A 22,904-nucleotide genomic window follows, 5' to 3' on the forward strand; every position below is an offset into this window, starting at 1 on the left:
AGGTGAAACCCATTAATCGCTTTGGTTAATGTGGCTTAATTTGTAACTAGGCCTGGAGGCAGCCCAGTTAAAATAAAAATTGGTTCAGGTGCAAGTTTCAACGCTTTAATGAGCATTGAAACGTATAAAAATTGTTTACAAAAATTATATGACTGAGCCTTGTGGGCCTAAGAAAAATTGCCCGTTCGGCGTGATTATGTCAGGTTTCAGGAGGAGGAGCAGGAGGAGGAGGATGAATATTATACACAGATTGATGAAGCTAAAAGGTCCACGTTTTTGATGGTGATAGAGAACAATGCTTCCATCCGAGGGTGCAACCTACGTATTGTTTAGGTATTGCTGCTGTCCGCTGGTGGAGAAGAGAAGTCTGGGGAAATCCAGGCTTTGTTCATCTTGATGAGTGTAAGCCTGTCGGCACTGTCGGTTGACAGGCGGGTACGCTTATCTGTGATGATTCCCCCAGCCGCACTAAACACCCTCTCTGACAAGACGCTAGCCGTAGGACAAGCAAGCACCTCCAGGGCATACAGCGCGAGTTCAGGCCACGTGTCCAGCTTCGACACCCAGTAGTTGTAGGGGGCAGGGGCGTCACGGAGGACGGTCGTGCGATCGGCTACGTACTCCCTCACCATCCTTTTACAGTGCTCCCGCCAACTCAGCCTTGACTGGGGAGCGGTGACACAGTCTTGCTGGGGAGCCAGAAAGCTGTCAAAGGCCTTAGAGAGTGTTCCCCTGCCTGTGCTGTACATGCTGCCTGATCTCCGCGCCTCCCCTGCTACCTGGCCCTCGGAACTGCGCCTTTGGCAACTGGCGTTGTCGGATGGGAATTTTACCATGAGTTTGTCCGCCAGGGTCCTGTGGTATAGCATCACTCTCGAACCCCTTTCCTCTTCGGGTATGAGAGTGGAAAGGTTCTCCTTATACCGTGGGTCAAGCAGTGTGTACACCCAGTAATCCGTAGTGGCCAGAATGCGTGTAACGCGAGGGTCACAAGAAAGGCATCCTAACATGAAGTCAGCCATGTGTGCCAGGGTACCTGTACGCAACACATGGCTGTCCTCACTAGGAAGATCACTTTCAGGATCCTCCTCCTCCTCCTCCTCCTCCTCAGGCCATACACGCTGAAAGGATGACAGGTAAGCAGCATGGGTACCCTCAGCAGTGGGCCAAGCTGTCTCTTCCCCCTCCTCCTCATCCTCCTCCCCCTCCTCCTCCTCCTCCTCCTCAACGCGCTGATATATAGACTGGAGGGTGCTCTGACTATCCAGCGACATACTGTCTTCCCCCGCCTCTGTTTCCGAGCGCAAAGCGTCTGCCTTTATGCTTTGCAGGGAACTTCTCAAGAGGCATAGCAGAGGAATGGTGACGCTAATGATTGCAGCATCGCCGCTCACCATCTGGGTAGACTCCTCAAAGTTTCCAAGGACCTGGCAGATGGCTGCCAACCAGGCCCACTCTTCTGTAAAGAATTGAGGAGGCTGACTCCCACTGCGCCGCCCATGTTGAAGTTGGTATTCCACTATAGCTCTACGCTGCTCATAGAGCCTGGCCAACATGTGGAGCGTAGAGTTCCACCGTGTGGGCACGCCGCACGGCAGTCGGTGCACTGGCAGATGAAACCGATGTTGCAGGGTGCGCAGGGTGGGAGCGTCCGTGTGGGACTTGCGGAAATGTGCGCAGAGCCGGCGCACCTTTCCGAGCAGGTCTGACAAGCGTGGGTAGCTTTTCAGAAAGCGCTGAACCACCAAATTAAAGACATGGGCCAGGCATGGCACGTGCGTGAGGCTGCCGAGCTGCAGAGCCGCCACCAGGTTACGGCCGTTGTCACACACGACCATGCCCGGTTGGAGGCTCAGCGGCGCAAGCCAGCGGTTGGTCTGCTCTGTCAGACCCTGCAGCAGTTTGTGGGCCGTGTGCTTCTTCTCTCCTAAGCTGAGTAGTTTCAGCACGGCCTGCTGACGCTTGCCCACCGCTGTGCTGCCGTGCCGCGCGACACCGACTGCTGGTGATGTGCTGCTGCTGACACATCTTGATTGCGAGACAGAGGTTGCGTAGGAGGAGGAGGGTGGTTTAGTGGAGGAAGCATACACCGCCGCAGATACCACCACCGAGCTGGGGCCCGCAATTCTGGGGGTGGGTAGGACGTGAGCGGTCCCAGGCTCTGACTCTGTCCCAGCCTCCACTAAATTCACCCAATGTGTCACCGCGTTGGTGAGGGTGCGTACAATGTTGCGGGAGACGTGGTCGTGCAGGGCTGGGACGGCACATCGGGAAAAGTAGTGGCGACTGGGAACTGAGTAGCGCGGGGCCGCCGCCGCCATCATACCTTTGAAAGCCTCCGTTTCCACAACCCTATACGGCAGCATCTGCAGGCTGATAAATTTGGCTATGTGCACGTTTAACGCTTGAGCGTGCGGGTGCGCGACGGTGTACTTGCGCTTGCGCTCCAACACTTGCGCTAGCGACGGCTGGACAGTGCGCTGAGAGACATTGGTGGATGGGGCCGAGGTCAGCGGAGTTGAGGGTGTGGGTACAGGCCAGGAGACGGTAGTGCCTGTGTCCTGAGGGGGGGGTTGGATCTCAGTGGCAGGTTGGGGCACAGGGGTGCTTGGCCATCATATGTCTGCACATGCTGGTGGTGGTGAGGCTGGTGGTGGTGGCTCCACGGCTGATCTTGGCGCGACAAAGGTTGCACACCACTGTTCGTCGGTCGTCTGCACTCTCAGTGAAAAACTGCCAGACCTTTGAGCACCTCGGCCTCTGCAGGGTGGCATGGCACGAGGGGGCGCTTTGCGAAACAGTTGGTGGATTATTCGGTCTGGCCCTGCCTCTACCCCTGGCCACCGCACTGCCTCTTCCAACCTGCCCTGCTGCTGCACTTGCCTCCCCCTCTGAAGACCTGTCCTCAGTAGGTGTAGCAAACCAGGTGGGGTCAGTCACCTCATCGTCCTGCTGCTCTTCCTCCGAATCTTCTGTGCGCTCCTCCCTCGGACTTACTCCAGTTACTACTACCTGAGTGATAGACAACTGTGTCTCATCGTCATCGTCCTCCTCACCCACTGAAAGCTCTTGAGACAGTTGCCGGAAGTCCCCAGCCTCATCCCCCGGACCCCGGGAACTTTCCAAAGGTTGGGCATCGGTCACGACAAACTCCTCCGGTGGGAGAGGAACCATTGCTGGCCATTCTGAGCAGGGGCCCAGGAACAGTTCCTGGGAGTCTACCTGCTCCTCAGAATGTGTCATTGTAGTAGAGTGAGGAGGCTGGGAGGAAGGAGGAGCAGCAGCCAGAGGATTCAGAGTTGCAGCAGTGGACGGCGCAGAACTCTGGGTGGTCGATAGATTGCTGGATGCACTTTCTGCCATCCACGATAGGACCTGCTCACACTATTTTCTAATAAAGGTCTACCGCGTGGACCCATTAATTGTGAGATGAATGTGGGGACGCCAGAAACGTGCCTCTCTCCTAATCCTGCAGCAGTCGGCTGCGATACACCTGGCTCAGGAGCTCGGCCTGTGCCCACACCCTGACTTGGGCCTCCGCGTCCTCGCCCGCGTCCACGTCCTCTAGGCCTACCCCTACCCCTCAGCATGCTGTATTACCAGTAGTGCAGAAACAGAACGCTGTAATTAAATGTGCCGCTTATTGGCCTGTGGTTGGAGGCTGACTTCGCTTACGGAACGCACAGCAGAGGCAGGAAAGAATTTTGCACAAGCCTGCTGTAACACTTAGCTGGCTGCGTATGAATTAGGACAACTACCCCCAGCAGAGACGCAGTACAGTCAGGACGGTCACAGGCAGCCCAAATAGATTTTTTTTCCCAAATTTTTTTTGGAAAAGCCCACTGCCTATATAGACTGGATATGTCTTTCACTGTCCCTGCCTCACCACCACTGCTGGCCGTGGACTATGTAAAATTACTGCAGACTGTTTCACTCTGGACAGGATGACAGCGGTGATGTAAGAGGCAACGCAGAGGCAGGAAAGAATTTTGCGCAAGCCTGCTGTAACACTTAGCTGGCTGCGTATGAATTAGGACAACTACCCCCAGCAGAGACGCAGTACAGTCAGGACGGTCACAGGCAGCCCAAATAGATTTTTTTTCCCAAATTTTTTTGGAAAAGCCCACTGCCTATATAGACTGGATATGTCTTTCACTGTCCCTGCCTCACCACCACTACTGGCCGTGGACTATGTAAAATTACTGCAGGACGCAATGCTCTGGACGCAATGCTCTGCACGGCCGATATACAAAAAAAAAAAAAATGTGCAACACTGCAAAAAGCAGCCTCAACAGGGCACACGGTCAGATGTGGCCCTAAGAAGGACCGTTGGGGTTCTTGAACCCTAAAAGCAATCCTAACGCTCTCCCTATAGCAGCTCTGGCATCAGCAGCACTTTCCCTGATCTCTGTCAGAATGCATCTGTGGCGAGCCGCGGGAGGGGCCAATTTTTATACTCGGGTGACACCTGATCTCGCCAGCCACTCACTGCAGGGGGGTGGTATAGGGCTTGAACGTCGCAGGGGGAAGTTGTAATGCCTTCACTGTCTTTCTATTGGCCAGAAAAGCACGCTAACGTCTCAGAGATGAAAGTGAAAGTAACTCGAACATCGCGTGGTGCTCGCCTCTAGTAACGAGCATCTCGAACACGCTAATACTCGAACGAGTATCAAGCTCGAACGAGTATCAAGCTCGGACGAGTACGTTCGCTCATCTCTATTAGCATACCTTCATGAATAAAGTTTTCAACAAGGCATATTTCCACTAAGGGCTCAGTCAGACAAGTGATTTTTTTGCATGCTTATGTGCACAAAAAAATGCGCTCCACGCATGTTGAAAATGCTCGTGACTGCTTTCAATGGGGCTGGTGCTACTACCCCTGGCCCCATTGAAAGCAATGAGATACAGGCAACTCCCGCAGTGAATTCAATGAATATTTTGCACCTGTAAAAGATGGGCATGTGAGCACACCATAGGAAACCAGTGGTTATATCAGTCGTGCATTTTTTGCCCACGTTGGAGCGCGCAAAAAAACACTCATCTGATTTCGCCCTAAGGGTGACTACCCACTACAGTTTTTTTTTTCACTGCGAAATTTGCTGCATTTTTTTTTTCTGCAGAGGTCTATGGGACTATGCGGTAAATTGCGATTTTGCGCGATCGTGATTTTAACATTACAAGTCCCATAGACCCCTGCAGAAAAAAAAAAAACGCTGCGAATTTTGCAGTGAAAAAAACTATAGTGGGTAGTCACCCTAAGGCCTTAGTCAGACGGGCGTTTTTAGCCGCGATTTGCGCATGCGCATGCGTCCGGCGATTTTATAAAACCATTGCTTTGCAATGGTATTGGACACATGAGCGCTTTTTATGCGCTCGTCCGATAAATTATAGAACAAAAAATCGCAGATCGCACCTATCTGCGATCTGCGATTCCTGTTCTCTTCTCTATATGCGCTCAATGGGGCCGGCGGCAGCAGCGCCGACCCCATTGAGAACATATAGAAGACAAATCATTCTTCTCTGCCACAGCTGTAACAGCTGTGACAGAGAAGAACGCTGTTTGCCCATTGAATTCAATGGAGCCGGCAATACAGCCGCTCCATTGAAAGCAATGGGCTGCTGGCATGCGCGGGGTTAATTGTCGGGAAGGGCTTAAATATATAAGCCCTTCCCTGCAATTCATCCTAAAATGTGTTTAAATAAAAAAAAAATTGTATACTCACCTTTCCGCTGCAGCCGGAGTCCAGCCACGGCCGCTGTCAGTTCTCCTGAACTGCTTCTCGGCACTATCAGCCAGCGGGGCTTTAAAATCCCCGCCTGCTGAATGATCTGCCTCTGATTGGTCACAGCCCTGACCAATCAGAGGCAGGTTTCACTCACACACCCATTCATGAATTCATGAATGGGTGAGTAACTGCTGCCTCTCAGCGCTGAGCCAATCAGGGGCAGGTCTGACTCACAGCCATTCATGAATTCAGATTTTCAGATTTTCGGGCGATTTGTGGGCGACTTGCGCGCACCGGTCACGCGATTTGCGGATGTGCATCCGTCATGCGATCCGCAAATCGCGCGAAAAAACGCCCGTCTGACTAAGGCCTATGGGTAAAATGAGGGGAAAACAAAGAGGAAGACTGTATTAAGTTGGGTACCACAAGGCTCTGTCCTAGGCCCAGTGTTCAACATTTTTATAAATGATCCGGAGGAGGGAATTGATAGGAAACTGATCAAATTTGCCAACAACACAAAGCTAGGAGGGATAGCTAACACTAGGGAAGAGAGAGAGTATTCAGAAAAGCTTGAACAGTGGATTGGAACTAACAGAATGGCATTTAACAAGGTGAAATTCAAAGTCCTACATCTAGGCAAGAAAAATGAAAAAGCACATACAGAATGTGAGGAATTGGGCTAAGCAGCAACACATGTGAAAAAGATTTAGGTATACTAATCGATCATTGACTGAACATGAGTAAACAATGTGATGCAGCAGCCAAAAAGGCAAACACAATTCTGGGATGTATTAAGAGAAGCATAGAGTCTAGATCACATGAGGTGATTATCCCCCTCTACTCTTCCTTAGTCAGACCTCATCTGGAATACTGTGTCCAGTGCTGGGCACCCCACTTTAAAAAGACATAGACAAACTGGAGCAAGTTCAGAGAAGAGTTACCAAGATGGTGAGCGGTCTGCAAATCATGTCCTATGTGGAACGGTTAGAGGATCTGGGAATGTTTAGCTTGCAAAAACGAAGGCTGAGAGGAGACTTAATAGCTGTCTACAAATATCTGAAGGGCTGTCAAAGTGCAGAGGTATCAGCCCTATTCTTATTTGTACAAGGAAAGACTAGAAGCAATGGGATGAAAGTAAAAGAAAGGAGACACAAATTAGATATTAGAAAAAACTTTCTGACAGTGAGGGTGATCAATGAGTGAAACAGGTTACCACAGGAGGTGGGGAGTTCTCCTTCAATGGAAGGGTTCAAACAAAGGCTGGACAAATATCCATCTGGGATGATTTAGTGATTCCTGCAATGAGCAGGGGGTTGGACCAGATGACCCTGGAGGTCCCTTCCAACTCTACCATTCTATGACTATATTACAAATGAACAGTTTCTGGGATAGGAGCCGTAAAAGTAGAGAAGGAAGCATTTTTTAAAAATAAAATATATAACAATTAATTTTATTTGCTTGTACTATTGACTTATAGAAAGTTTTTGAAACAATGGTAACCATTTATGATTCTAACTTGCCCATTCTAAAACACAAATCTACTTTAGTTGATTTAATTGTGTGCTTTGGGTCATTGTCTCGTTGCATCATCGAACATCTCTTCAGCTTGAGGTCATGGATGGCTGCCCTTGAATTCTCCTGTAAAATGTTTTGCTACACTTTAAAATTCATTGTTCAGTCAATGATCATAAGGTGTGCTGTGTTTTATAAGACTGATGCTGTAGAGCTCTATGCTAACACTTCAGTTATAATGTGGCACATGCTATAGCTATATGAGAAAAATAACCAATATAATAATTACGTATTACTTCAGAACCTTGGTATATTTAACAAAATGTTAATAGCAGTGTTGTTTGAAGGGCCCTCTTACTTTTTGTGATAAATAACCTGCTGTATACTTCTGGCCCTTTTATCAAACCAAAAACCAAAGTTCTTTTTTTATAATTCTATGAATTTATGTTAAAAGCTCTTCAGTCCTGCGACTAAGCAAGATTTTTTTCTAGGGCTAGCTAGGACAGCTACAAATTTTAATTAACCTACTTCCCAGTGTTTGGATACTATATGTAAAGCACAGTTAATGACAACCCTTTTACATTATCATTTAGTATCTTGTATTTTACTAAGGAAAATATTTCTCCATATATTCGGTGCTTTGAGGAGTTTTTGGTCAGTAATTCACAGGAAATAAAACAAAATCTATCAAAAATTTTCAATTATGATATTGGCCGATATAAAGGGTGATTGAAAAGTCAGAACCACCTGCAATATCTTCTGAATGAAAAGATATACAAGTAGGGAACTCTGTAGAGCATTTAGATGGATTAGGGAAATCTTTTTAGCACTATGGTTGTCTTGGACTCAGCCCAGCTCAATGGAAAGGGAGTCATGGCATACAAGATTAAAAGGTAGAATTTCATTAGAAATTGATGGATGCAGATATTTTTTTTCAATACCTGCAACTATTTTCTAGTTATGGATGATGTCATGTTGAGTATTAATAAAGTTATGTTGAATTATGTTGTATGGAAAACACTAATCACATGTCTTTTTAGGTACCAGAAGATGCTGTTAAGAATGCAGGACAGAATTGAGATCATCCTGATGGTTGATAACAAAAGTTCATGTGATGTGGTCAAAGCTTTCAATCAAGAACACCCAGGAAGATAGCTAGTGAGTGCATAAACCATCAGGAAACTGATTCAGAAGCTTAGGGAAACTTGCAATGTCCAAGACAAAGTGAGAACTGATTGTATGAGCATTGTTTCCGATCTGAATTTATGAATCAATTTCCTGATAGTTCGTATGTTTACTGGCCGCCTAAGTGAACTTCCTTTCACCAAGAATCAGGATAATCTCAATTCTGTCCTGGATTCTTCTAGCACATGAAAAGGCATGTGATTAGTGTTTTCCATACAACATAATTCAACATACCAACTTTATTTATACTCAACATGACATTATCCATAACTTGAAAATAGCTGCAGGTATTGAAAAAAAATCACTACAGCTATCAATTTCTGATTAAATTCTACTCTTAAACCATGTATCCCATAACTCCCCTTTCCACTGAAGTTTTTCTGGGTGAACCAAAGTGGCTGATAAACACTACCATAGTGCTAAAAAGGTTACCACAACCCATCTAATTGTTCTACTAAGCTTTCTACTTGTATCTGTTAGGTTGTACTTCTGGGATCTGTAGTACTATGGGTTTCCAGGAGCACACCTTCACAGGTGTGGGATAATTGAGCTGGCTGGTGTGGAGTTTCTCCAGCCAGCCAATCCCCACTGGTCTGCTGCACATATATACCAGCCCCACTGGCTACAGGATGCTGTTTTCCTCATTTTCCTTGTGTTTGCATCCATGCATGTTAATCGGTATGGTGTGAACATCGATGTGTTCAGTTTCTTTGTGCAGGTGGCTGGACATGTGGTGTGAACAGTCCTGTTCTGCGTGGTGTGCATTCCCGGTTGTGTTGGTGACAACTGTGTCCTGTCTGCTTGGATCATTTACCATCTAGAGCTAGTTAGGTCCTCAGGTTCCAGCGTTGGGCCATCCCTATTGAGACGATTGCCCCGCTTGCAGGCAAGACACCTGGGATCACACGTCTTGTGACCCATGAGACAACGAGGACCCTTGTCGTGGGCATGTGGGCTTAAGTGTTTTGGCCAAAATATAAACCAATACCTCGTATTTACTGTAGCAATTACATCTGTTTATGTGTACAGATATGCTAGGTGAGTGTTTGCCAGTCATTTGTTTTATATCTGTATTCCGTTCTATGTCTGATTCACCCATCCATTGGTGGTTGGATGCCCAGTTCTTATTTGTTTGCCCTACCCGTCTGTTGGTGGGCGGACGAACGTAACTTATCCTGTCCTCTTCGTCCATTGTAGGTCTTCTTGTTTATGTCTGCTTGTCTGCTCCTGCATCTATCCACATGTATAGTAAGCTTACGAAACTGTCCTAGCTGCCATAGTACCAAGCGATCTCTGGGTCTCGTTGGCAGTCCAGGATGAACGTAATAGTATCTCTTTTTGTTCAGAAGATATTCAGGGAGACCCTGATTTTTAAATCATCCTATATTGAACTTTTCTTGTCTTTTCCATTTATTTTTGCAATAAATCATTTTTCTACCTTACCCTAATGCACTTAATGCTAAACATATTATAAATCTTCACAAGAGACATTTAGCTAAAGTTAAATAGTGTAATATTAGGTTAACTTTTTTATAGCAATCCACTCATACACACAAGCTGCTATCCTTAAATCTGCATATTGAATGTCCTTATCTCCTTTAGGTAGCATTATACCATTCAACTGCTATGATTCAAAATCCCTTCTCATCTGCGTGTCACTGCTACTCTGGATTTATCTATATTTCCAGTTATACAGTTGTGTTATACATCTTGTAAAATAACCACTGCTTCATCTCATTTCTTTAAAGCCTTGAAATAAAAATTGTAATATATAATTAAGGGATAAAATTATATTGAAAATACAGAAAAAGGTCATTTGCTGTTCACACTAATTTTTTGGTCTTACTTTTTTCATATAGTAGTGTAGAACAAGATCCCCCGTGGCTTCCCAAAATTAGTGATTAGTGTTGTGTGTGTCAGTTTAACTCCTTAAGGACATGGTCTATTTTGGCGTTGAGGACCAAACGATTTTTGGTATTTTTTCATCTCCATTTTTCAACAGCCATAACTTTTTAATTTTTCCGTCGACGCAGCTATATAAGGGCTTGTTTTTTGTGTGGCGAACTGTAGCTTTTATTGTCTTCATCCGGCCTTACATACTATGTTACTATGTTAGGATAAAAAGCATGTTCAATTTATTGTACACGTCTCTACGGACACGTCGATACCAAATATGTGGGATTTAAATTATTTTTTTTAAGCTAATATAAGAAAAAGCCAAAAAAAAGGTTTTTTAACTTTTTTTTTACATTTTTATTTTTTGTACTTTATTTTTCTCATCTTTTTACACCATCTGTGTCCCTCTGAGGGACTTACACTGCAGGACTGAAGATTGCTATGATAAGGCATGGCAGGACTTTTCTCCTGCCATGCCTTATCGCTTACTACAGCAATCTTAGGCAATGGCAATACAGGACGCTAGTATCTGGCATCCTGTTGCATAGCAACCAGCCGGGCTCTCGCGATCTTTTCGCGAGAGCCAGCTGGAGTCACAGAGGGAGCGTGCTCCCTCTGTGAACCCTTTCCCTCCCGCGATCTCCGATGCCCCCCACCGTCGCAGCGGGAGGCCAGCTACTAGTGACAGCCGGCTCCCGCTGCGGAATAGCGCGAGATCTGCTATGATCTCGCGCTATCCCTATGAGGTAAGGGTACGTCATTTTGTGGGAAGTAGCCCGCTCCCATGATGTACCCCTACGTTATGGGGAGGGAAGGAGTTAAAGGGTTATTAATGGTTTCAGCCAAAAACTGTTAGGTTTCTTTAACAATTTTTCCTGTATGTACATCTAAGGTTTCTATCAGGAAGATTTACTGTGGAAACCTCAGACACATATTTAACAAGTGCTACTTATTTGACTCTCGTTAGCTTACATAAAAGAAAAATTATACTGCACAGTATAGGCTTTTTACTGGATGCCTCTTTATGGAATCATACAGTTTCCTGTGCTATGCCATGCAGTATAAAATTCAGTGGGAACCTTCATTAATTGCTTCCAGTGGATAAATATCTGCCTTGGTAATATGATGGACACATGGGTAGTGATGAGTGGTTATTGGAATAATTGGGTTGGAATTGATCAACATGATTTTTAAAAAATTCAGCATGACTCAGGATTAGAGATGAGCGAGCACCAAAATGCTTGGGTGCTCGTTATTCGAGTCGAGCTTATAATATTTAGGAGCTCTATTCAAGTAACGAACCCCATTGAAGTCAATGGGAGACCCGAGCATCTTTGCAATGGACCCGCCGGGTGCCGAGCTTTCTTTTTTTCTCTCTGCCTCAGCCAGCCACATGCTGCTGTGGACATGCGCATGCTGGCACGTCACAGCAGGAAGTAGTAATGCGGGGAGGGGTCAAAACAGGGGGAGGTTGAACCCAGTGTGGTACTCGCTCGAGTAACGAGCACTATCAAGTATGCTATAACTCGAACGAGCATGTTCGCTCATCTGTACTCAGGATGCCGATGGGAGTAAAAAGTGTATTCACTATTTTGCCCTCCACAAGGTCCTTAATGCAACTAGATGCCCCAAAATTGCATTGGAACATAGTCACCCATCTGAGGAACACTGTGTTCATAAAAGTAAGTATAAAAATAGTGTACAGTGGTGTGGGAGTCAATTAGAGCACAGGGCTATCACAGAAAAAAAAGAAGGCCCATATAAGGTCTTAAACCAAAAATTATGCCAAGACATAGAGAAAGCAATTTTTTTTTCTCTCTACATTCACTTTGTAAAAGAGAAATTATGCCAGACTCAAACATGAGCTTCCTCCTAGAGAAAGCATTAGAACTACAGCGTTTTTTGTGCTTTTTAGGCTGCCTGCAGGCGGGCGGGTCGGATCCGGCTGCGAGCCCCGCAGAGAAATAGAACATGCTGCGGTTTGTTTGCCGTGGACAAACCGCGGCCGTCTGCCTAGGACTGCGTTTGTTAACGCAATCCTATGGCAGCTTCCAAGGGCGGAAATTCCGCGGGAAATCCCGCCACAGAATTTCCGCCCGTCTGCAGGCGGCCTTAAATGTTTTTGTTTTAGGGGAAAAGTGGAAGTTGGAGGAGAAAACATTGTGGAAGTAGGTCAGGACAGCAGCAGCACCAACACCACCACCTTCAGGGCAGACTGTGCTCTTTGATAAAAATCTTAAAGGGGTTGTCCCGCGCCGAAATGGGGTTTTTTTTTTTTTCAATAGCCCCCCCGTTCGGCGCGAGACAAACCCGATGCAGGGGCTTAAAAAAAAAACCGCACAGTACTTACCCGAATCCCCGCGCTCCGGTGACTTCTTACTTACCTTGTGAAGATGGCCGCCGGGATCTTCACCCTCGGTGGACCGCAGGGCTTCTGTGCGGTCCATTGCCGATTCCAGCCTCCTGATTGGCTGGAATCGGCACACGTGACGGGGCGGAGCTACGAGGGCAGCTCTCCAGCACGAGCAGCCCCATTCAAAACGGAGAAGACCGGACTGCGCAAGCGCGTCTAATTGGGCGATTAGACGCTGAAAATTAGACGGCACTATGGAGACGAGGACGCTAGCAACGGAACAGGTAAGTGAATAACTTCTGTTTGGCTCATATTTAATGCACAATGTACATTACAAAGTGCATTAATATGGCCATACAGAAGTGTATAACCCCACTTGCTTTCGCGGGACAACCCCTTTAAGCTTGGCAGCATGCTGTAAGTAATCACTGGAATCTGCCATGGGCATACAGGAGTCATGTGAGCAGACCCAGCTGTGGGCCTAATGTTGGTTCTGCGAGTGGTTACTGATGGTGGCATTACGACCTATTTGTTTTTCTGTGACACCTACTCCGTGTCTTGCCCGCCTCTTCCTCCCACAAGCTGCTATAATGACACTCCCTGTCTTGACACCATGTTGGGTCAAGTACCTCATCATCTTCTACCTCATCTTCCTCTTCATCACTCTTCTCCGCCTGAGAGGACTCTATACTACAGTGAGCACCAGGAGCTCGCAACTCTGTCTCCGCATCCCTCTGTCTGGACATTGCCTGTAGAGGGCTGACTGAGTGCACTGACCTAGCCTTATCTTCCTTTTGGTAGGATAAAAATGATTGGGCATTAATGCATACAATGTCTTGGTCTTCTCCCTCTGATTGTTTGGACTGTCCCGTTGACATTCATGACAACGATCAAACTGTTCCTCAGACTGTTTTGGAGTATGTGGGGGATTTGGGATGAAATAGAGGAGGATGTTAATGGCTAACTTGTGCAAACTGACGGCTCTGTTCCTGGAACTGCCATGGCTGATTGCTATCAGATCATGGTATAATGTAATACTTTGTACACAAGTTCAAATCCCCTTAGTAAAAATGAATTTTAAAATGTTTTATTATTAGAAAAAATAAAAGGTATTAGAAATTTTAAAAAAGTTTTCCTATATTCATAAAAAACAAATCAACACAACCCACCCTTCCCCAAAAAACATATTTGGTATCACTATATCCAAAAGTCTGATCTATCAAAGTAACACACTATTTATCCTGCATGGTGAATGTCGTCTGGAGAAAAAATACACGATGCCAGAATGACGCTGTTTTGGTCACTCCATCTCCAAGAAAAATGTAATAAAAGGCGATCAAAAAGTTATATGTATTGTAAAATGGTTCTAATAGAAACTGTTGTCCAACCCACCAATATATTTATTGTAATCCTGTATGTAAATAGTCTTTTACAGTCAGGTTTCCAGGGGGTGGCCAATAGACATTGTCAGCATAATGCAGGAAATGCTGCATTTTTTCAAAGAACTTCCTCAGCATTGCTTATCTGAACATTAGGGTGTCATATAGGATATTAGATGTCCAATAGGCCTGAATAGTGTTTTTTTAACCCCTTCCCGCTCCAGGGCGTACATTTACGTGGGGTGGCTTGATAGGCTGCCTGTCAGAATGCAGTAGGATGTAATGCTATAGCATTACGTCATACTGCAGGAGCGATCACAGTATCGCATATTGTAGTCCCACAGGGGAACTTAAAAGTAAAGTAAAAAAAAAGAGCAATAAAGTTTTTTTAATTGTAAAAAAAAAAAAGTTTAAATCACCCCCCTTTTGCCATATCTATAATTAAAAAGTCTAAATAATAAAATAAAAATACATATTTGGTATCGCCGCATCCATAAAAGTCCAATCTATTAAAATAGCACATTATTTACCCCGCATGGTGAACATCTTCCGGAAAAAAACAAAAAACAACGCCAGAAATGCACTTTTTCAGTCACCCTGTCTCCTAGAAAAAACGCAATAAAAAGCGATCAAAAAGTCGTACATATTATGAATTAGTACTAACGGAAACTACAGGACATTCTGCAAAAAATGAGCCATCCTCAAACTATGTCGACGGAAAAATAAAAAGTTATAGCACGCACAAAATGACGGCAGAAAATAATTGAAAAAAATTAAATGTCTTTGAAAAAAAGAGTAATATAGTAAAAAAAAAAAAACTATACAAGTTTGGTATCGTAGCAATCATACTGACCCATAGAATAAATTTATCATGTCTTTTTGTTGCAGTTTGTGCACCGTAGAAACAAGACGCACTAAAAGATGGGGAATGGCGTTTTTTTTTTTTTTTTCATTTTACTCCACTTAGAATTTTTTTTAAAGTTTTTCAGTACATTATACGGTACTTTAAATAGCACCATTGAAAACTACAACTCGTCCCACAAAAAACAAGTCCTCATACAGCGAGGTCGATGGATAAATAAAGGAGTTATGATTTTTTTAAGGTGGGGGGGGGGAATGAAGATGGAAAAAAAAGGGCTGCGTCATGAAGGGGTTAATCAATCTCATATTTACAAAGAGGCCACAAAATGCTAAAATATCAAACACATCAAACATTCATTTTGGCATAATAGGATGTAGGCTTAAAGGTGATGAATTGAGATGCCCATAATTGGATAATGGATAAGCCTCATTTACTGTATACAGACGAGCCATCATTTTTAACAAAGCCTTAAAACTAAAATTATTTCTAAGGCTGCATTCAGACGAACGTATATCGGCTCGGTTTTCACGCCGAGCCGATATACGTCGTCCTCATGTGCAGGGGGGGAGGATGGAAGAGCCAGGAGCAGGAACTGAGCCCCCGTCCCCTCTCTGCCTCCTCTCCACCCCTCTGCACTGATTTCAATGAAAGGAGGCGGAACGGGGCTAAGTTCCAAGAAGTAGCCCCGCCCCCGTTCCGCCTCTCCCCATTGAAAATAGTGCAGAGGGGTGGAGAGGAGGCAGAGAGTGTGCGGGAGCTCAGTTCCTGCTCCTGGCTGTTCCATCCCCCCCCCCCCGCACATGAGGATGACGTATATCGGCTCGGCGTGAAAACCGAGCCGATATATGTTCGTGGGAATGCAGCCTAAAGATGATATTTTTCTTCCTTTTTTAAATTTTTTTTAAACAAAAAAGGTGAAAAGACCCTACCACACTAGCCCTATAACATGAATCTAACACTTTGTAACATTCCCTAACACAAGCCCTAACTATCCCTGTATATTTGTCCCCTAACTAACCCTAACTGTAGTTAAGTTACACAAATGTTTTAATTGCCTTTTTTATTTTATATGAAAGAAACAAAAAAAAAACAACTCATATATGGCACAGAAGTGGAAGGAGGAGGAAGTAGTACTGGGGTGATGATAGGGGTACTTTAAAAAACTTTTTGGGGCACCATGAAGAGCACTAAAGGAGACAAAGGAACACAGGCTGCATCACACCACCACTCACTGACTGAGGAGATTTGAGCTGTGCTAGCTGTGCCAGTCTTGCCGCCAAGCCATCAGATGCTGTGACTGATGAGTTAGATTTGACTGATCAATTACCGCAATCATCGAACGGGGATTGCTCAATTTGTCCCCAGTGGCTTACCGTCACAATCAGCTGTTTATGGCAGCTGTTGCCATGGACTTGGCACTGTGTGTTTACACATAATGACAGTTGCAGCTTACGATGGATGGTATGGGAACTAGTACCCACTATGGCAGTTATATCAATCAAAGGTAGTTAAGGAGTTAATATAATTTTTATTAAACATTTTTTTGTTTTGTTATGGTTAATTTGTACAGAAAGTTAAAAAAGGAAGATTTTTATTTAATTCCATTTACAAATTCACTGGGTGAATAAAATGGGTTCCCTAATTTGCTAATCAGTCGTTTTAATACATAATATGATAAAATGTATCTAGAGATGAGCGAGCATACTCGCTAAGCTCAATTGCTTGATCGAGCATTGCCCTTAGCGAGTACCTTCCCGCTCGGGAGCAAAGATTCGGCGGCAGGCGGGGAGCGGCGGGGGAGAGCGGGGAAGAACGGAGGGGAGATCTCTTTTTCTCCCTCTCTCCCCCCGCTCCCCCCTGCTCATGGCCGCAACTCACCTGTCACCGGCAGCCGAACCTTTTCTCCCGAGCGGGGAGATACTCGTTAAGGACAATGCTCGATCGAGTAATTGTCCTTAGTGAGTATGTTCACTCATCTCTAAATGTTTCTTTTTTGTTTAACAGGATAAATATGGTGTTGATTTTTCTTGACGTGGATGTTGTGTTTTTCTTTATTTCTATTTTATACTTTTTTAACTTTTGTATATATATGAGGATAATTTTGATTGTTTTACTACCAGGAGTTTACGAATTATAACATTACATTACATAGTATAATAATATATAATTCTCTGCTGGAAAAGAAGCATTAGCAATCATCTTTCAACTATATGTTTGTAGCATAGTTTGATCTATAAAAATTCCAGGCATGTGATCGAAGATGGATAAAACTAAATCAAAGAAGATCATTCTGGTCTGAACTGTGCTTCAAATTTTCTCATTCAGAAGTTCTTAGAAAAGTGTCGTAAATGCATTCATTAAAATGGCTTAATGAAAGGGTAACATAATTGTGTGCCATGTTACAAGAAGCTGTCTCTCAAATCAGAAGTGGCTCAGGGACCGCAATTTATACTTATCATCGCATTACACTAAATTGCTCCCATTAGTTAGTGACACTAAAACTGGCCATATACATAAGACAACCATTTTTAACAGCAATTTTCCCCATTTAATTAGGGTATGTAGAGACAAGTTGCTGCCAGACACCTCCGAAGGCAGTTTTTCTCCTGGTAGAATGAAGGATTGGCATGTTGAATTCCTCTCCCATGCTCCTTAAATGACAGTTGAAATATCCTCATTTAACATTAAGCTATGTTCACAACATATTCATGTTATGTTTGAAATGTATGTCCAGCATATACACAGAGAAATTCATCTGACGTGGACATGGAACTTACCCAAATGCCTCACTATATATGCCAGAGTGTCTGTCTGGCATATATAGTATGCATCAGCATTAGAGATGAGCGAGCACCAAAATGCTCAGGTGCTCGTTACTCGGGACGAAAATTTCGTGATGCTCGAGGGTTCGTTTCGAATAATGAACCCCATTGAAGTCAATGGGCGACCCGAGCATTTTTGTATTTCGCCGATGCTCGTTAAGGTTTCCATTTGTGAAAATCTGGGCAATTCAAGAAAGTGATGGGAACGACACAGCAACGGATAGGGCAGGCGAGGGGCTACATGTTGGGCTGCATCTCAAGTTCCCAGGTCCCACTATTAAGCCACAATAGCGGCAAGAGTGGGCCCCCCCCTCCCGACAATTTTTACTTCTGAAAAGCCCTCATTAGCAATGCATACCTTAGCTAAGCACCACACTACCTCCAACAAAGCACAATCACTGCCTGCATGACACTCCGCTGCCACTTCTCCTGGGTTACATGCTGCCCAACCCCCCCCCCCGCACGACCCAGTGTCCACAGCACAGCTGATGTTACGTCAGCTTTAATGCAGGTGGGCAAAAAATTAATTGGATTACACTGTAGGCGAGGGCCCAAAAGAATTGGTGTACCAACAGTACTAATGTACGTCAGAAAAATTGCCCATGCCCAACCAAGAGGGCAGGTGAAACCCATTAATCGCTTTGGTTAATGTGGCTTAATTTGTAACTAGGCCTGGAGGCAGCCCAGTTAAAATAAAAATTGGTTCAGGTGCAAGTTTCAACGCTTTAATAAGCATTAGAGATGAGCGAACATGTTCTTAACGAGGACTTACGCACCCGAACACCGGCTTTTCCGAGGACTTCAGTGTTCGCGCGTAAAGATTCGGCGGGCGCCGGGGGGCGGGGAGAGGCGTGGCGGCGCGGGCGGCAGTAGCGGGGAACAGGGGGGAGCCCTCTCTCTCTCCCTCTCCCCCCCACTCCCCGCCGCAACCCCCCGCGCTGCCACGGCGACCCCCGAACTTTTTTCGCCCGAGCACGGAAGTCCTCGCAAAGTTCGGTGTTCGGGCGAAAAGGGGCGGGGCCGAACACGTTTGCTCATCTCTAATAAGCATTAAAACGTATAAAAATTGTTTACAAAAATTATATGACTGAGCCTTGTGGGCCTAAGAAAAATTGCCCGTTCGGCATGATTACGTGAGGTTTCAGGAGGAGGAGCAGGAGGAGGAGAATGAATAGAATACACAGATTGATGAAGCTAAAAGGTCCCCGTTTTTGATGGTGATAAAGAACGATGCTTCCATCCGCGGGTGCAGCCTACGTATTGTTTATGTATCGCTGCTGTCCGCTGGTGGAGAAGAGAAGTCTGGGGAAATCCACGCTTTGTTCATCTTGATGAGTGTAAGCCTGTCGGCACTGTCGGTTGACAGGCGGGTACGCTTATCCGTGATGATTCCCCCAGCCGCACTAAACACCCTCTCTGACAAGACGGTAGCCGCAGGACAAGCAAGCACCTCCAGGGTATACAGCGCGAGTTCAGGCCACGTGTCCAGCTTCGACACCCAGTAGTTGTAGGGGGCAGAGGCGTCACGGAGGACGGTCGTGCGATCGGCTACGTACTCCCTCACCATCCTTTTACACTGCTCCCGCCGACTCAGCCTTGACTGGGGAGCAGTGACACAGTCTTGCTGGGGAGCCAGAAAGCTGTCAAAGGCCTTAGAAAAGTGTTCCCCTGCCTGTGCTGTACATGCTGCCTGATCTCCGCGCCTCCCCTGCTACCTGGCCCTCGGAACTGCGCCTTCGGCCACTAGCGCTGTCGGATGGGAATTTTACCATCAGTTTGACCGCCAGGGTCCTGTGGTATAGCATTACTCTCGAACCCCTTTCCTCTTCGGGTATGAGAGTGGAAAGGTTCTCCTTATACCGTGGGTCGAGCAGTGTGTACACCCAGTAATCCGTAGTGGCCAGAATGCGTGTAACGCGAGGGTCATGAGAAAGGCATCCTAACATGAAGTCAGCCATGTGTGCCATGTGTACGCAACACATGGCTGTCCTCACTATGAAGATCACTTTCAGGATCCTCCTCCTCCTCAGGCCATACATGCTGAAAGGATGACAGGCAAGCAGCATGGGTACCCTCAGCAGTGGGCCAAGCTGTCTCTTCCCCCTCCTCCTCATCCTCCTCATGCTCCTCCTCCTCCTCAACGCGCTGAGATATAGACAGGAGGGTGCTCTGACTATCCAGCGACATACTGTCTTCCCCCGCCTCCGTTTCCGAGCGCAAAGCGTCTGCCTTTATGCTTTGCAGGGAACTTCTCAAGAGGCATAGCAGAGGAATAGTGACGCTAATGATTGCAGCATCGCCGCTCACCATCTGGGTAGACTCCTCAAAGTTTCCAAGGACCTGGCAGATGTCTGCCAACCAGGCCCACTCTTCTGTAAAGAATTGAGGAGGCTGACTCCCACTGCGCCGCCCATGTTGAAGTTGGTATTCCACTATAGCTCTACGCTGCTCATAGAGCCTGGCCAACATGTGGAGCGTAGAGTTCCACCGTGTGGGCACGTCGCACAGCAGTCGGTGCACTGGCAGATTAAACCGATGTTGCAGGGTGCGCAGGGTGGCAGCGTCCGTGTGGGACTTGCGGAAATGTGCACAGAGCCAGCGCACCTTTCCGAGCAGGTCTGACAAGCGTGGGTAGCTTTTCAGAAAGTGCTGAACCACCAAATTAAAGACGTGGGCCAGGCATGGCACGTGCGTGAGGCTGCCAAGCTGCAGAGCCGCCACCAGGTTACGACCGTTGTCACACACGACCATGCCCGGTTGGAGGCTCTGCGGTGCAAGCCAGCGGTCAGTCTGCTCTGTCAGACCCTGCAGCAGTTCTTCTCTTCTAAGCTGAGTAGTTTCAGCATGGCCTGCTGACGCTTGCCCACCGCTGTGCTGCCGTTCCGCGCGACCCCGACTGCTGGCGACGTGCTGCTGCTGACACATCTTGATTGCGAGACAGAGGTTGCGTAGGAGGAGGAGGAGGGTGGTTTAGTGGAGGAAGCATACACCGCCGCAGATACCACCACCGAGCTGGGGCCCGCAATTCTGGGGGTGGGTAGAACATGAGCGGTCCCAGGCTCTGACTCTGTCCCAGCCTCCACTAAATTCACCCAATGTGCCATCAGAGAGATATAGTGGCCCTGCCCGCCTGTGCTTGTCCTCGTGTCCGTTGTTAAGTGGACCTTGGCAGTAACCGCGTTGGTGAGGGCGCGTACAATGTTGCGGGAGACGTGGTCGTGCAGGGCTGGGACGGCACATCGGGAAAAGTAGGGGCGACTGGGAACTGAGTAGCGCGGGGCCGTCACCGCCATCATACCTTTGAAAGCCTCCGTTTCTACAACCCTATACGGCAGCATCTCCAGGCTGATAAATTTGGCTATGTGCACGTTTAACGCTTGAGCGTGCGGGTGCGTGGCGGCGTACTTGCACTTGCGCTCCAACACTTGCGCTAGCGACGGCTGGACGGTGCGCTGACAGACATTGGTGGATGGGGCCGAGGACAGCGGAGTTGAGGGTGTGGGGGCAGGCCAGGAGACGGTAGTGCCTGTGTCCTGAGAGGGGGGTTGGATCTCAGTGGCAGGTTGGGGCACAGGGGGAGAGGCAGCGGTGCAAACCGGAGGCGGTGAACGGCCTTCGTCCCAACTTGTGGGGTGCTTGGCCATCATATGTCTGCGCATGCTGGTGGTGGTGAGGCTGGTGGTGGTGGCTCCCCGGCTGATCTTGGCGCAACAAAGGTTGCACACCACTGTTCGTCGGTCGTCTGCACTCTCAGTGAAAAACTGCCAGACCTTTGAGCACTTCGGCCTCTGCAGGGTGGCATGGCACGAGGGGGCGCTTTGGGAAACAGTTGGTGGATTATTCGGTCTGGCCCTGCCTCTACCCCTGGCCACTGCACTGCCTCTTCCAACCTGCCCTGCTGCTGCACTTGCCTCCCCCTCTAAAGACCTGTCCTCAGTAGGCTTAGAAAACCAGGTGGGGTCAGTCACCTCATCGTCCTGCTGCTCTTCCTCCGAATCCTCTGTGCGCTCCTCCCTCGGACTTACTCCAATTACTACTACCTGAGTGATAGACAACTGTGTCTCATCGTCATCGTCCTCCTCACCCACTGAAAGCTCTTGAGACAGTTGCCGGAAGTCCCCAGCCTCATGCCCCGGACCCTGGGAACTTTCCAAAGGTTGGGCATCGGTCACGACAAACTCCTCCAGTGGGAGAGGATTCGGAACCATTGCTGCCCATTCTGGGCAGGGGCCCGAGAACAGTTCCTGGGAGTCTGCCTGCTCCTCAGAATGTGTCATTGTAATGGAGTGAGGAGGCTGGGAGGAAGGAGGAGCAGCAGCCAGAGGATTCAGAGTTGCAGCAGTGGACGGCGCAGAACTCTGGGTGGTCGATAGATTGCTGGATGCACTTTCTGCCATCCACAACAGGACCTGCTCACGCTGCTCATTTTCTAATAAAGGTCTACCGCGTGGACCCATTAATTGTGAGATGAATGTGGGGACACCAGAAACGTGCCTCTCTCCTAATCCCGCAGCAGTCGGCTGCGATACACCTGGATCAGGAGCTCGGCCTGTGCCCACACCCTGACTTGGGCCTCCGCGTCCTCGCCCGCGTCCACGTCCACGTCCTCTAGGCCTACCCCTACCCCTCAGCATGGTGTATTACCAGTAGTGCAGAAACAGAATGCTGTAATTAAATGTGCCGCTTATTGGCCTGTGGATGGAGGCTGACTTCGCTTACGGAACGCACAGCAGAGCCAGGAAAGAATTTTGCGCAAGCCTGCTGTAACACTTAGCTGGCTGCGTATTAATTAGGACTACTACCCCCAGCACAGACGCAGTACACTGAGGACGGTCACAGGCAGCCCAAATAGAATGTTTTTTCCAAAATTTTTTTGGAAAAGCCCACTGCCTATATAGACAGTATATCTCTTTTACTGTCCTTGCCTCACCACTACTGGCCCTGGACTATGTAAAATTACTGCAGACTGTTTCCCTCTGGACAGGATGACAGCGGTGATGTAACGGCCAACGCAGAGCCAGGAAAGAATTTTGTGCAAGCCTGCTGTAACACTTAGCTGGCTGCGTATTAATTAGGACTACTACCCCCAGCAGAGACGCAGTACACTCAGGACGGTCACAGGCAGCCCAAATAGAATGTTTTTTCCCAATATTTTTTGGAAAAGCCCAC

This window comes from Eleutherodactylus coqui, chromosome 4 (assembly GCF_035609145.1).
Source record: "Eleutherodactylus coqui strain aEleCoq1 chromosome 4, aEleCoq1.hap1, whole genome shotgun sequence".
NCBI classification, from domain to species: domain Eukaryota; kingdom Metazoa; phylum Chordata; class Amphibia; order Anura; family Eleutherodactylidae; genus Eleutherodactylus; species Eleutherodactylus coqui.